Here is a 14,243-nt window from a genome sequence, read left to right as displayed (position 1 = left end):
GATTTGGGATATTGTTCCTGCCTATAAAACTCCTGATTCAATAAACTACCCCATATCCTTTTCATCAACCTTTTTCTTCCTCCCTGACTTAGCCATGGTCTCTTTCTGTTGTTTGCAAATTAAAAGCTTGGCTAATGCCAAAAATGGTACCAAGATTTGGGCAGAAACATACCTTGCAGAAATTGGCAAGAATCAAAGACAGTCTGGGGCATGATCAGGGTTCACTGCAGTGAAAATTTAGCCATGATTAAGAAATGTGACTCTTCTAAAACATGGTAAACAACAGTGAAAACCATTAAGTTTTCACCTGTAGTCACCTATCTTTGTTGAAGTCAAGGTTGAGGATATAAAAAGAACAATGTAAGGGACATGAGAAATTCAAGGTCTGAAAATAAAATGTTTGCTTCTAATAGTGTTAGGTGGATTTTTTAAAAGAAAGAATAAAAAAAAAAAAAACACAAATACCTAAGTTCTCAACCCAAGAAAAAAAATGAAAGCCAAGAATTTCCTGTGACTGCACTAGAAGAATCTCCTTTGTCTATAACCACAATACTGAAATAGATAAAAATCAAGCTCAAAGTTTTAGCCTGCAGGTTGCTGAATTACAAGATTAATTGAATTTTCAGCCTTGCACTATTGCTTAGGTGAAAATTAGAGCATTGATCAGGAAACAGGTAGACCTGGGAACTGAAACAGATTTATGGGAAGATTCAGATAATTCAGAAAGCATTGAATTTCTGAACTTTATTGATTCCTATCTCTCTTGTCAGCCAAAGCAGCCCCTCCTTTTCTTCTCATGTGTCTATTCCCACCTTACTTAAAAATCCCAGTCATCTAAGCTGAGGGTGTTACTTTGCAAGGGAAAACCAGTTCTCTTTATCATCAACCTCCTCTTCCCCTTATTGTCTCCCCACCTGCAACTAGAGTTATATCTCAACATGTCCCTGTGAGAGGGTACGGGAGAAGGCATGGGGAGGGGGTGAAGTCCATATCCAATATCTGAAAGAAAAACATAGACAAAAGTGCATGACTGTGATCAATGATATGAGCAGAGACCTGGGGAGTAGATTCTAAAAGTGCTAGGCCAACAAGAGACAACCATAATTTTAGGTCTGCTGAGTATACTGATACGGTGGCATAAGCCAGTGACTCTGCATTTGATTTACTAGCTTGAGCATCTAGGAGTCATTTTAATTGTTTTCTGGGTAGGTTGACAGAAACCTGGACTCATTTGTGTTCCATACTAAATGTAGCTGAGATGTCAGAAGTTACAAGGTATAATTTAGAGGAAATAAATTCGAAGACCAAGGGAGATAAGAATGTTGGAGTGGATTTATCAGGACTGCTTACTCATCTCCTAACTATGTCTCCCAAGAGGACCGAAAATACACTTCTTTGTCCAGACAACAGTAAATACATTGTTAAGGGAGGGCCAACATCTTTATGAAAAGCCAGAGTGGTTGTTATCTGTCAGCTAAGAATGCTGGTGGAGAAAAGCTGTCGTTGGAAATGAGATGCCCAGTTTCATTTGGATTGGATGTCATAAGCAATACAGGCTTTGGAAGGGCACTAATTGCTGGGCATAGTGAGCTTGACTATCACAATTGGGCAGCTGGCCAGCCTGATAATGAGGATGATCTGACCCATAGAGATCAACGATATGTCAGCTCATGGTAACCCAAAAGAAACAGAGATGGACACACCAGTAAGGTCTCTGTTGATTTGACAGACTTAGTGACTTATGCCATCATGATTGAAGTTTAAGTCCATAGCAGACCTTGTTCATTTCCCACCTCACAACCATTCATGAATCATCTCCGTTCCCCACCTCTCCACCTGCCGGCTTTCTTCTTTCTAACAGAAGTCCAATGATATTTCTGGGAGCAGATTCCCTACTCAAAAGACAACTCTAAGGAAGGAAGAGTCCCTCTTCTGTTAGATAGTACCTGATGTATGTGGTTCTGGCAGCCAACTTGCAACCATGGAGAGAAATAAACCAGCATGCTGAGAAGGGCAGAGCAAAGCAAGGTAAAAAGTCCAGGTCCTTAATGACATTTTTGGGCTGTTGAATTAACCAACCCTGCCTTCAGACGTCTTGTTACATGAGACACATTTTCTTATTGTTTAAGCCAGCCAAGATTTTCTGAAACTGAAGCCTAAAATATCCTAATGCTACATGGTCCCTCACTCAATCCTCCTACCTAAGTCAGTTCACAGACTGAGTTTGCCTTGTATGAAAGGGAAGATGAGTACCTTTGCATAAGAAACCTGCAGTTACATGGTAACCCTGAATCTTTTCTCCGGAAGTCCCCAAACTGCTCTGCAATAATTTAGCAGAGGATCTGTGTACTAGGGAAAAGGAAATCCCTAGAGTCCCTCTCAAGATTACTAGACACTGGCTTGGCTCTAAGAAAATAGGAAAATCTGAAGATCCAGAACACTATTGTGGTGTCAGAGAAGGTACTAATGGGTGGTAGGCAATTAATGGAGTTTTACCTAAGTCTACCTCACGGTAGGCTCAGTAGGGCCCAAACTTTTGGTCATTTACCCAGTTCCTGAGCATATGGCTGGAATAGACATATTTAGTAATCAGCAGCATCCTCACACAGGATCTTCACTAGAGAGCAAGGGAATAAAGGCTCCTAGGTAAGAAGAGTCAAGTAGAATCACCTGGAGTTCCCTCTCATTACCAAAATGGCAAATAAAATGCAAGCTTGTCTCCATAAAAATTCAGAGATTTAGTATCACCCCTAAATACCTGAAAGATGCAGAGATATTGATCTCTCTTATATTCCAATTTAACAGGCCAGTTTGACCAATTCTGAAGGCACTGGCCATGAATAATTATAAATATAATCAAATGGTAATTCCAGTGATAATCATAGCCTCAGCTGTGGCCTTTCTACTGGAACAAATCAACATATTCCCTAGCACCTGGAATGTAGCTCTCCTGCAAATACTTTTCCTCTCTTCCTAAGTAGGGAACACCTGAAGCTTTCACCTGGCAGGGACAAGAGTACCTTAACACTGTCTGGGTGTGGGGTATGTCTACCCTCAGATATGTACCACAAATTAGTTTTCTAAGACCTTCATCATCTTACCTTCACTAAGAATATGCTGGTTTACAGGGATGTTGACATGATAAGATGTGAACAGCAAGAAGTAATGGTTCACTATACACCTTAGTGCAACACATATATACACTAGAAATGTGAGGGGGGAAAAACATGAAAATACAGGTGCAGTACAGTGGGAGCAAGCCAAAGGTGGACTATGTCTAGTCATTTCCTCTAAAATAAAAGACAATTTTCTCTACCCTGTACCCCTTATATTGGAGAAAACTGACATAACATTTCAAGGGTTTTTTTTGGATTTTAGAAGCAACATATACTACATTTTGGTTACTGTTCCAGTCCATTTTCCAGGAGACCAAGAAGACTGCCAACTTCTAGTAGAGTTCAGAGGAAGAAAACGAACTAGCCTTCTAACTAGTTTAGGCTGTAATGTAAGCATGTCCTCAGTTGGTCCTAATGATCCACAAGATTTAATGCTACTTGAGGTGTCTTTGGCAGATCAGGACGTTGTATGGAGTTTGAAGCAAGGTTGGATAGAATTGTAGAATAGGTCCTTAAGGTTTTGGAGAAAGCCAGGTTCTCTTCAGCAAGTTACTGTCACCCTTTTAAGAAACAGCTCTTAGCTTGCTACTAGGACTTCGTTGAATGCATGGCCATTGGATACCAGATAATCATGCAACCTGGGCTACCTACCCTGAACTAGATGTTATCTAATCCATCTAACTATATAAATCAGGCAGACCCAGCAACGCACCATTATCTATGGAAGTGATACAAGCAGGACCAAGCTCAAGAAAGTCTTAATGGTACAAGTGAGTTGCATGAAGTTATATTCCCAGTATGCTCGTTCCTAAGGTGCAGCTACTCCTAGTTCAGCTCATTGCACAGCTGAGGTGTCATGAAGTATCAGGATGAAGTATACATACTTTTTTTATTTATTTATTTACATTTATTTATTTTTGAGAGACAGAGCACAAGACGGAGAGGGGTGAAGAGAGAATGAGACACAGAATCCAAAGCAGGCTCCAGGCTCCAAGCTGTCAGCACAGAGTCCGACGTGGGGCTTGAACTCACAAACCATGAGACGATGACCTGAGCCGAAGGCTGATGCTTAACCGACTGAGCCACCCAGGCGCCCCAAGTATACATACTTTTTACATAGCTAGAAATCATGAGTCTAGAAAACAAGGAGTAGACATGGGGATGGCATTTGTCACTGTTGACTAAGTATGTTAGCAAAATTTGTGCTTCCAATCTTTATGACTCTGGGCATTGCAGACTTAGAAATTTTAACATCCCAGGAAGAATGTGCCTACCAGAAAACACTACAATTAGCTTGTTGAATTGAAAGTTGAGGCTCTAACTTAGCCATTTGTGGTTCCTATTCCTCTGAATGAACAGGCTAAAAATGGGATTACTACATTGCTTAGAGCACTTGCTCTAGATCATCAGAGGGAAATAATATTGCTTCAACACCCTGATTCTGGAAGGAGTATGAATTGAGCACAAGGGATACCATAAGGTGACTTATGGTATTTCTATTTCCAGTAGTAATATAGATTGAGGGGAAACCATTGCAAGTCTATGCAGATAAAACTACCTAAGGATAGGGGCGCCTGGGTGACTCAGTCAGTCGAGCGTCTGACTTCGGCTCAGGTCATGATCTCGCGGTCCGTGGGTTTGAGCCTCACATCGGGCTCTGTGCTGACAGCTCAGAGCCTGGAGCCTGCTTCGGATTCTGTGTCTCCCTCTCTCTCTGCCCTTCCCCTGCTCATGCTCTGTCTCTCTCTCTGTCCAAAGTAAATAAACATTAAAAAATTAAAAAAAAAAAACTACTTAAGGATAAAATCCCTCAAAAATGAATGTTAGGATCTGTCACCAATGTTTTAAAACCTGGACTGAGTACTGAATGAAAACAAAAAGAAACACAGGCAAGTTAATGGAGGAGGAAAATTTAATACCATCCATAAAGAAACTAAATGTCAACTATAGTGCAAACAAGGATAGAAGTACCTATGTGAATCATCTTCCATGTTGTATTATACACATATTTATATATTTTAACAAATGTGACTTTCCATTCTTCTCCCTGTCCCTCACTTTTTCATATAGAGTATATTTGTTGTGATCAGGTTCACAATTTATTCTGTAAATTACATAATATTAATGCAAATTCACGAGCTAGAGCTAGAGGAGCAATAGATACCAACCACAGATCCTTAGCTTGAAGCTGGATATAATGTCTGATGAGAATCTGGGAAGGAAATAAGTTGTTTGGGATTAAGAAATAGCTGAATTACATTAGGGACTTTTTCTTTTAGAAGTGCAAATATGGAAAGAGTATACATTGATGTTGATCTGGAAAAGGGGTGAACTGTAAAGGACGTTGGTCATTCTTTTTGTACCACTTCCTACATTTGGAAAAATCCACCATCGTGTGAAACTGTCTCCCATTATAACAGCTAAAATGACAGATACTTAGTTTCCCAGACTCCCCGAAACCAGGATGTACATGTATGATCTCGAGTTGATCAATCAGAAGCACCCACTCTAGACTTTGAATCAGGAGCTAGTGTGCAAAGAAACCAGCAGATAGTAAGGGATGTTCTTTCTGGCATCATTGGCAATTCTAGTACAACTGAATTCCTGGCACAGCCATTGGAGGGATCCTGGTGGAGACAAATATAAGAGTATGTTTCTGGATGAGTAGCTTTGATCATGGTACTTCAGCCCTCCTGATGGCCCTATATCTTTTAGATAAATTATTATACAGATCAAATTAGCAAAAGCTGATTTTGCTTTACTTGAAATTTAAAAAATGGGATTGATACACAAGGTCGCATAACAAACCACTCCCAAAGTAGCGACTTAAAACAATAGCAATTTATTATTTCTCATAATTTTCTTAGTAGGATGGTTCTTCTGCCACTCACTGTGGCTTCATTCAGCTGGCAGTCTGGCCTGGGCTCTGCTGATATGGCTGGGTTGGCTGGGCCTCTCTCTTGATGTGTTCTTCCATCCTCAAGAAGACTAGACCAGGCTTATTCACAGCACAATGGCCCTAAGTTTTCAGGAGATGAGAGCTGAAGGTGCAGTTTAAATGTTTTTTTTTTTCAACGTTTTTTTTTTTGTTTTTTGTTTTTTTTTATTTATTTTTGGGACAGAGAGAGACAGAGCATTGAAGGTGCAGTTTAAAACAAAGCTGAGAAGCCATGCCTGCCTGTTCTGCCACATTCTGTTGACCCAGTCAAACCACAAGGCCATCCCAGACTCAAGGAGAGGGGAAATAGACTCTATTTGTCCCTAAGAAGAGACAACATCACATTGCAAAGAAACATGCACACAGAGATGGGAGAAGTTACTGGGGCTATCTTTGCAATCTGGTATTCATGGGATCACATAACTGAAATATGCAGAATCCAGCACACTTGGGATCCAAGTGCTTAAGCATTGTCAGAACTTTGCCTCCTTTCTTCTTCACAGTTGACTAGAAAGACAGCAATCAGCAGATCTGAATTCCAGGACGCTTACAGACAGTGACCATGGAACAGCTCCATAAAAAACAGTTAGAATGAGCACCCCACAGGAAAGAGGGATTCTGTCAACCAGAAGAAGAGGAAAAGGTGTAGAAGAGACAGTGGCAGAAGCGAGCCTTAAGTTCAGATGTCGTGTCTCCTGTTCCTGTGTTCTTTCCACTATAGCAATTGCCTGTAATTGCTTCACATTCCAGATGGAAGGAGAGGAAGGGGGTGGTATACTAAGAGCCTGGAAGCCCTTTCCCCATCCTTGAGCACTGGGAGGATTTGGCCTGACTGTTTACAGAAGTGTTCCATCTCAAGGGAGTGTGGAAGGCAAGACCTTGGAAAAGTAATTCATACTTGCAAGTAATCCGCAGCCTCCTAATAGTTTATTTTTTCTACATAGATTGGGCAATTAGAAGGAAGACATTACTTGTATTACCTATATCAATTTATTTACTTACGTCAATTATACCATATTACTTATATCAGCATAAACCTAGCTTCTTTTTTTTTTTTTTTTTCAACGTTTTTTATTTATTTTTGGGACAGAGAGAGACAGAGCATGAACGGGGGAGGGGCAGAGAGAGAGGGAGACACAGAATCGGAAACAGGCTCCAGGCTCCGAGCCATCAGCCCAGAGCCTGACGCGGGGCTCGAACTCACGGACCGCGAGATCGTGACCTGGCTGAAGTCGGACGCTTAACCGACTGCGCCACCCAGGCGCCCCAAACCTAGCTTCTTTAAACATAGCTATGAACCTTCAATCTTGCTTATCTTAAACACACATTTGAGTCCTTGCTAGCCACACACATCATTTTTCTGTATAATATTTCCACAACACTTGCCCTTCAGAAAGCTGCTTCTTACCAGATTCTTCCTACTCCATGACTCCTATACCTGGTGCCCCTATCACACTCATGCTTTCAGTTTAGGCTCCTTCCTCTCATATTCAGTGTCCTTCCCTCTACATGGGTTCTTCCCCCTGGGAACTTCTATGTGCTCACACTGAACATAAGGTGGAAGGGCACGGGGCGGTGGGGGGGTGTTGGGGATGAGCGCCTCAGGTCTCCATGGAGGCAGTATCCTGGATGCAGGGAGAGCACCCAGACTCCCAGGCACAGCTGCAGCCTGACGGCTGGCCCTCTCCATGCCTCTCAGAGTTCAGTGGTCTCAAATGCCTCATAAAATCTCCAGCCAGTGAAAGGACGTCTTTTGCCTTACTCCATGTCTCTAGATGCTTCCTGTGATCTGAGCTGACCCTTCCTCCAGTCTGTGGGTAATCTTAGTCTCCATTAAATTCTGCTCCAGATCCCTCTAGAGCCATGTTAATTAAACACAAAGTTGTCACCATGTTCTCAACCCAGCCTCCTTCACAAGCGCTGTGACCCAAGAGCCCTTCCCATGTGCCAGCAAGCTTTGTTCTGTCCTACTTAGATAATTTTAACTGCATGTTGGCTAGGAACCAGACACAACTAACTCCATCCTTCCCTGTCCAAGGCAGAGATAGTCTCTCAGCACCCTTCAACCATCAGTTTCTCAGGGACAATTGATGAAATGATAACTAAACACTCAGCAATGTGCAAAGGACTCATTCATTCATCAACAAATGCTTTCTGAGCAAGATCTCCTATGTGCCAGGCACATTTGTTGTTGCTGGGAATATAGAAGGGAACCAGAGAGACTAAGTACGTACTCTTATAAAAAGTACATTCCAGGGGCACCTGGGTGGCTCAGTCGGTTAGGCATCCGACTTCAGCTCGGGTCATGATCTCACAGTTCGTGAGTTCGAGCCCCACATCGGGCTCTGTGCTGACAGCTTAGAGCCTGGAGCCTGCTTCAGATTCTGTGTCTCCCTTTTTCTCTGCTCCTCCCCTGCTCATGCTCTGTCTCTCTCTCCTTCAAAAATAAAAACATTTAAAAAAAATTTTTTTTAAAAAGTACATTCCAGCTTGGTCTTAGTAAGACCAGTGCTTTTCAACCTTGGCCATACATTAGAAATACCTGGAGAATTTTTTAAAAATTCTAATACCTAAGCAGCATATGAGAACAAATAAATAAGAGTTTCTATTATTTTTTAAATATCTTCAAATGATTCCTGTGTGAAGTTGCAAATACTTCCTCTGATGCCTGAGATTATCAGTCATAAGCCCTTTAAGTAGGCTGGGATGAGGTTTGTCTAGAGTGAGTCACCTGAAGCTTCATTAATAGAATCTCTGCAAGGAAGGAAGGGACTGCCCTGCTATGCTTTGTTCTTATTAGGCCACATCTCAGTGATTCATTAACAGGAATGTGGACAAAGCTACTGAGGGCTAGGTTGGTCCTGAAGTTCTGTCACAGGAGGAACTGAGAAGGTGCCACCTGAGAAAGAGAAGATTCTGGGTATAGGTAAAGGTTTCCTCCAAATATTTAAATGGTTATGGTTGAGGGCCTAAATCTGTTCCACCAGTGGACAGAAGGCTACAGAAAGGCAGATTTCAGCCCTAACTTTCAGCAGTCACGATTATCCAAAGATGCAGAGAGCTGCTCTGTGGGACAGTAAGGTCCCCATCGCTGGAGGCTGCTCAGCATTCCCTGGACAACTGCACAGTGAGGGGTGGTGTGGAAGAAAACCAGAACTGAATTAGCCATGACCTATCTGCCAATAAGGATGGCCTGTATTTTACAGACTTTGGGGGAGGCAAGTGGGTAGCCAGCAACAGTGGCCAAACCTTATAGAAACTACAGAGTCGGATGGTGGTTTGAGGATGTATCTAGGTCAGTCTTCTCCCTGACACAGCCAACCCCAGTGTATACTGAGTTAACCCCATGGCTTTCAGATGCTATAGCAGTAGGTATCAGAGGAGTCATTCAGACACGGGCCTTAAGAAGAAGTATCAAAAAAAAAGAAGGAGAAAGAGAAAGAAAAGAAGAAAGACGAGAAGGAGAAGACAAAGACGAAGAAGAAGATGAAGAAGAAGAAGGTGGAGGAGGAGGAGGGGGAGAAAAGAAGGAGAAGTATTAGTAGTGGTTAGTAGTAATATCACATGGCAGTTAAGAGCCAGGACCCGGAGCCAGACAGCAGAATTTAATTCCTGGCTCCACCTCTTGCCACCAGCGTGACTTGGACAAGTTGTTTAACCTCTTAATGCCTCGGTTTCTTCACGATTCATGCAATGAGGAAAACAAAATTATCTACACAGAGTGGTTATGAGGATTAAATGAGTTAATCCTCAGTGTGTCAAGAGCTTGTAAGAGTGCCCACCAAAGAGCACTTGCCACTAACTGTGAGCTATTATCATTTTCAGGAAGAATTGGATTTTGTCATTTTTGCCTCTAGTAAATCATTGTCATTTGTTACGACAAAGAGACACACGGTCTGGCCCTCAAGTGGGGATTATCACCATGCCTGAGAGGTGCTCTGTTTACCAAATACCCAGAGTCTACCAGAGAAAATTAAACAAGGTACAGCTCTGGATATTGAAGGCTGCTGTTCATCATGAGCTGCCTTGGAGTAAGCACACACACGTGCACACACACAGACACATGTGCACACATACATGCATACTCACAAAATTCACCATCTAAAAGAGTTTCAAAATGCTTATCTCTCTCCTTCTGATCATTCCCCCTTCTCCCCTACCAGAAATATATATATATCATACTACTCTCTAAAGAAGTGATAAAATCCTTGTCCCTGGAGTTGTGACATTGGCATTTCAAGTCCTGAAGAAGCTCTCCCTGAAAGGAAAGGGAAAAGTTGATAGACTCAGATCGTCTCTCATCTGGAGGCTCTGAAAGGCAGGCAAAGCCACTGGCCTTGAAGAGATCCCAGCATCCCTGGATGCCTGGGAGATCTCCAGGAGTTCAGACCACTGCTGTCACCACCCTGTCCATATAAAATTGTCCAGAGCACAAGGTCTGCAAGCTGACAAGTGTTTCAATACCCTCAGTCTGGTTCCTCTTGCTCTCTTCTGTAGTTCAGACATGATGAGGAGCCTTCTGCTAACAGGGTACTTGTCCTCGGAACCAATCAGAGCCTAGGACTAGGGGCTCCTTAAATTTGTGATTAAGCTATAGGAAGCAAGTCCTTGAATCAAGTGACTCCTTTTTAGCAAAGTCTGGGTCTCTTGGACCCAGGATCTCCTTATCCAAGGCAAAAAAAATGCTTTATGAAAGAAAGAGAAGTTCAAGAGTTATTTCTTATGCCTGAAGCCAGCTTGAGAACAACTCTGACCCTTATGGAAGGTAGCAGAAAGACAGGAAGCTGGTTCTGGGGTCCCAGCACGTTCAGTCCTCCCACAGAAAGCCGAGATGTGAGAAGCAATGTAAGTGGTGACTCAGTGTTTTGAGAGGTCTTAGTTCTGGTGCCAGTTCTGTCACAAATTAGCTGACTGGCTTTGGGCAAGTCTCGCTCCCTCTCTGGGCACAACTTTCTTTTCTATAAAATTAAAGGATCCCCTAACAGATACTTGAGAAGCCTTCCAGATTTGGTTGTCTAGTATTTCAAGAGGCCAAGAACAGTTGCCCACTCAATTGGCAAAGAGCACCCAGGGGCACAAGGAAGGGGCTGGAAAATGTCCTGTCCAAGCAGAGATGTTTGTTCAAGCCCAACTTCTCACTCTCTAGGCCAGTGGGTAACAAGCCATTTGCCTGATAAGCAAGTGAAGAGGGGTGATGGCTAAATACTCAGCTTCCTCTTTCATGAATCTGCAAAGACACAGCAGAGCAATGTTCTCAGCCTCTGGGAATTCTGCCGTAGGCCTGGAGGATAAAGTGACGCAAGGGAAGGACCTCATAGGCCCCAACACCGAGCTTGATTCCAATTTGAAGCTGTCAGAACTACAGCTTGAATTATGAGCAGCCCTGGTCTCACGGGGCTTATGGCTCCTCCTGGCTGCCTGAGAAATTATTCACTTGGACAAACCCAAATTAGACTTAGGTAAGTAGCACATTTCTCTATACCCCCTCTCCACAGATGTCTACAGAGTTTCTCCACTGCCCCACACTTCCAAAATACTGTTCTCTCTCCCCCCGACCCCTTAAATCATAGCCCTGGAAAATTCTCAGGACTCCAGATTCCCAGAGTTTGTCAGAGACACTGAAGGACATACCAAAGTCTAGCAATGCTAGAGCTGAATGTGTGAAATCCTTCATGGGGAGGGTTGGGCGGCATGGAAAAAAAGCAACCCAAATAAATACCAGACCTTTCCCAGCCCACTAAAGTGAAGACATCAGGAAGCCTTTCCTAATTTCCTATGTCCCTGCTGCACCTGCTCTTAGTGAAATGCCTGTTCTTCCTGTTTGCACTCTAAAAACAGAACAAAACAAAAGCACAGAGCTGAAGGTAGGCTTCACAGGGTCATAGTAGGATTGACCATGTCCACACATACTCCCCTTCCTTGCCCATGCCCAATTGGTCCACAGGTAGAGACACCTGACCCAATCTGGCCAATCAGAGTCTTCCTCCTGGGAAGTTGAAGACTTGAGCACACAGAGACCAGTTATTTGGAGCTCATGGCATTCATTGTCCTGCAGATAAGATCAAGGAGGCTCTACTGGTGAGCACCCTGGAACTGCCCTGGTTGTTCAGGTTTCCCACTGATTCTGTGAGAAACCATAATGGCCTTCATCTTGAGCTGCCTGGAGTCAGTCCAGTTGTTTGTCTCCAGAAATACTTAATTAGTAAAAACTCCCTTGAACACTGTCTTCCCCCCAAGCCCAAGACTTACACACTATTGCAATTACCTTTTCTCCTTGGCCAACTCTTCCTCTAGACCAGAAGCTCCATGGTGTCCTGGGCCATGGACTGGACTCACCTATATCTCTCCACCTCCTGTTCACCTGACTAACTCCCACACTTCTCTCAGGTCCCAGCTGAGACATCAACACCTCTGATAAACCTTCCCCGACCACCACCCTGGGCACCCTTTGTGTGGGTTAAGTGCCCCTGGGATGTGTTCCCATAGCACCAGGTACTTCCCCTCAGGTACTGTGTGAAGTGCTTATCTATCTCCCGTGAAACCGTAGCTCCTTGAGGCGGGAGCTGTAGCCTGTTTGCTGTTCTACCTCCTACACATAGTAGTACGGTGCCTAGGACACAGTAAGCACTCAGTAAATATTTGTGGGATGAATGAGTGAATGAATGAAGACGTACACTGGTGTTCCCTCCTCCTTCCCCTAATAAAATAATAGAAATTCATTACCTGGCCCAAATTATTATTCATCTCAGAATTCAAGCAGTCAACAAATTAACACTAATTGATGTGCCAAAAACTGTATTAGGCACCATGCAACTGGGATGAAGATACAAATATAGGCAAATGAAAGGGGGCAGGCTTCTCCTGAGAAATATAATCTATAATAGGGGACTGTAAGTTCCATTTTGCCTGATCTGAAGCAATCTGTGCCTCCATTTTCTGTATTTTGAAATTGGATGTATACGAATGACCATTAATGATTTATTGGGTTTGCAACAATCTTCTGAATCAATGGGCAGAGACTTCCCAGAACAGTACTGGATCCAAACGAGGTAGAAACCTTTGGGCAAAATGCCATATTGAGGCTGGCTAATGCTTTGGGCCCCTAATCACGTCATCTCTGGCTCCTGCCTGACACAGAAGAGCCACCACACAAGATTGTGGGCTGAGACTCCAGGTGGGCAGATCGGAGAGGGGGCTCTGAGTCTCTTTTTCCAAAAGGGCGTGTTGATGCCATCTCTGCCACTCTGGCAGGTGTTGAGAGGACAGGGGGACCTCTCTCCCTGCCTCCAGGATAGCAATTACAGAACCCAAATTGTCTTCTGCAACAGGCGTTGCTGTCCCGATGTCATTTCAGCATAAAATAAATTGCACTGCCCATCAGCCTGCTGGAGGCCAGCACTTGCTGGCAGCTCCCACCAGCTCCCAGAAAGAGCCTACTCAGATGTGAAGACAAGTCAGCCAGCTGCAGCCGGCGCTGGGAGTGACCCTTCAGGCCCCAGGGAGCAGGATGCTGTCACGCGAGGGTGAGGAGCACGCCTGGAAGGGTTTAGCTTCGTCCTGGCGCCAGCCGGCACGACAGCTCTGCCGGTCTGGTCTCCTATTTGTCAAGCCCCAGCAGAGAGCTGGATAAACAATTCAGAGTGATGCCGGCTAACTATGCCATCAGCATGGAGCCTGTTATTCTAAATGCATGTTCACGTGCCGGTGTGGCTGCATGTCTGTGTGTGCGAACCTCTGACACCGCCCAGTTTCAGTCCCTGACATCCAGCCTGGACTGTCTCGATAATTTCGAACAGGTCTCATACTCCACGCATCCCCTCTCCTCAGCTGTCTTCTCCCATGCCATGGGCATCATGTTTCAAAATCAGAGATCTGATCATGTCAAATCGTGGGAAATAAAGTCTAGCATCTATGGCCCTTCTCGGCCCCAAACGACCTTGTTAAACTCACAACAAACTTTCCTTCTGGCACCTGGACTCCAGCTAAACTGGACCCATCTGCACAGTAATGCGCATCCCCATTTCGGGTATTTACGTCCTAGAACTTGAAGGCCAAAGTCATATGCCCCTCCTTGATGAGATGGCCCCCCTCCACCCTCGCTCTGCCACCCCAGGAGCTGGAAAATAAAAACCAGCCAGCAGTTCTCGATTGTTGTTACGTGCTTTACATGCGCTCACATTTATGCATCA

General features: G+C 43.9%; 1 long non-coding RNA gene across 1 annotated transcript in view; it reads right to left on the bottom strand.

Annotated features, from left to right (window-relative positions):
• Nucleotides 1-5,942: 5,942 nt before the first annotated feature.
• Nucleotides 5,943-14,243, bottom strand: part of LOC109272058 (uncharacterized) — a 112,503-nt gene continuing 104,202 nt past the window's right edge. Inside the window, exon 4 of the long non-coding RNA XR_002082240.2 lies at nt 5,943-6,135. This is a non-coding gene — a long non-coding RNA (uncharacterized LOC109272058). The remainder of the gene's footprint in view (nt 6,136-14,243) is intronic.

Source organism: Panthera pardus, unplaced genomic scaffold (genome assembly GCF_024362965.1).
Source record: "Panthera pardus isolate Hobbes unplaced genomic scaffold, ASM2436296v1 HiC_scaffold_11, whole genome shotgun sequence".
NCBI lineage: Eukaryota > Metazoa > Chordata > Mammalia > Carnivora > Felidae > Panthera > Panthera pardus.
Note: the sequence above shows the minus strand (reverse complement) of the source record. Positions and strands in the feature narration are given on the sequence as shown.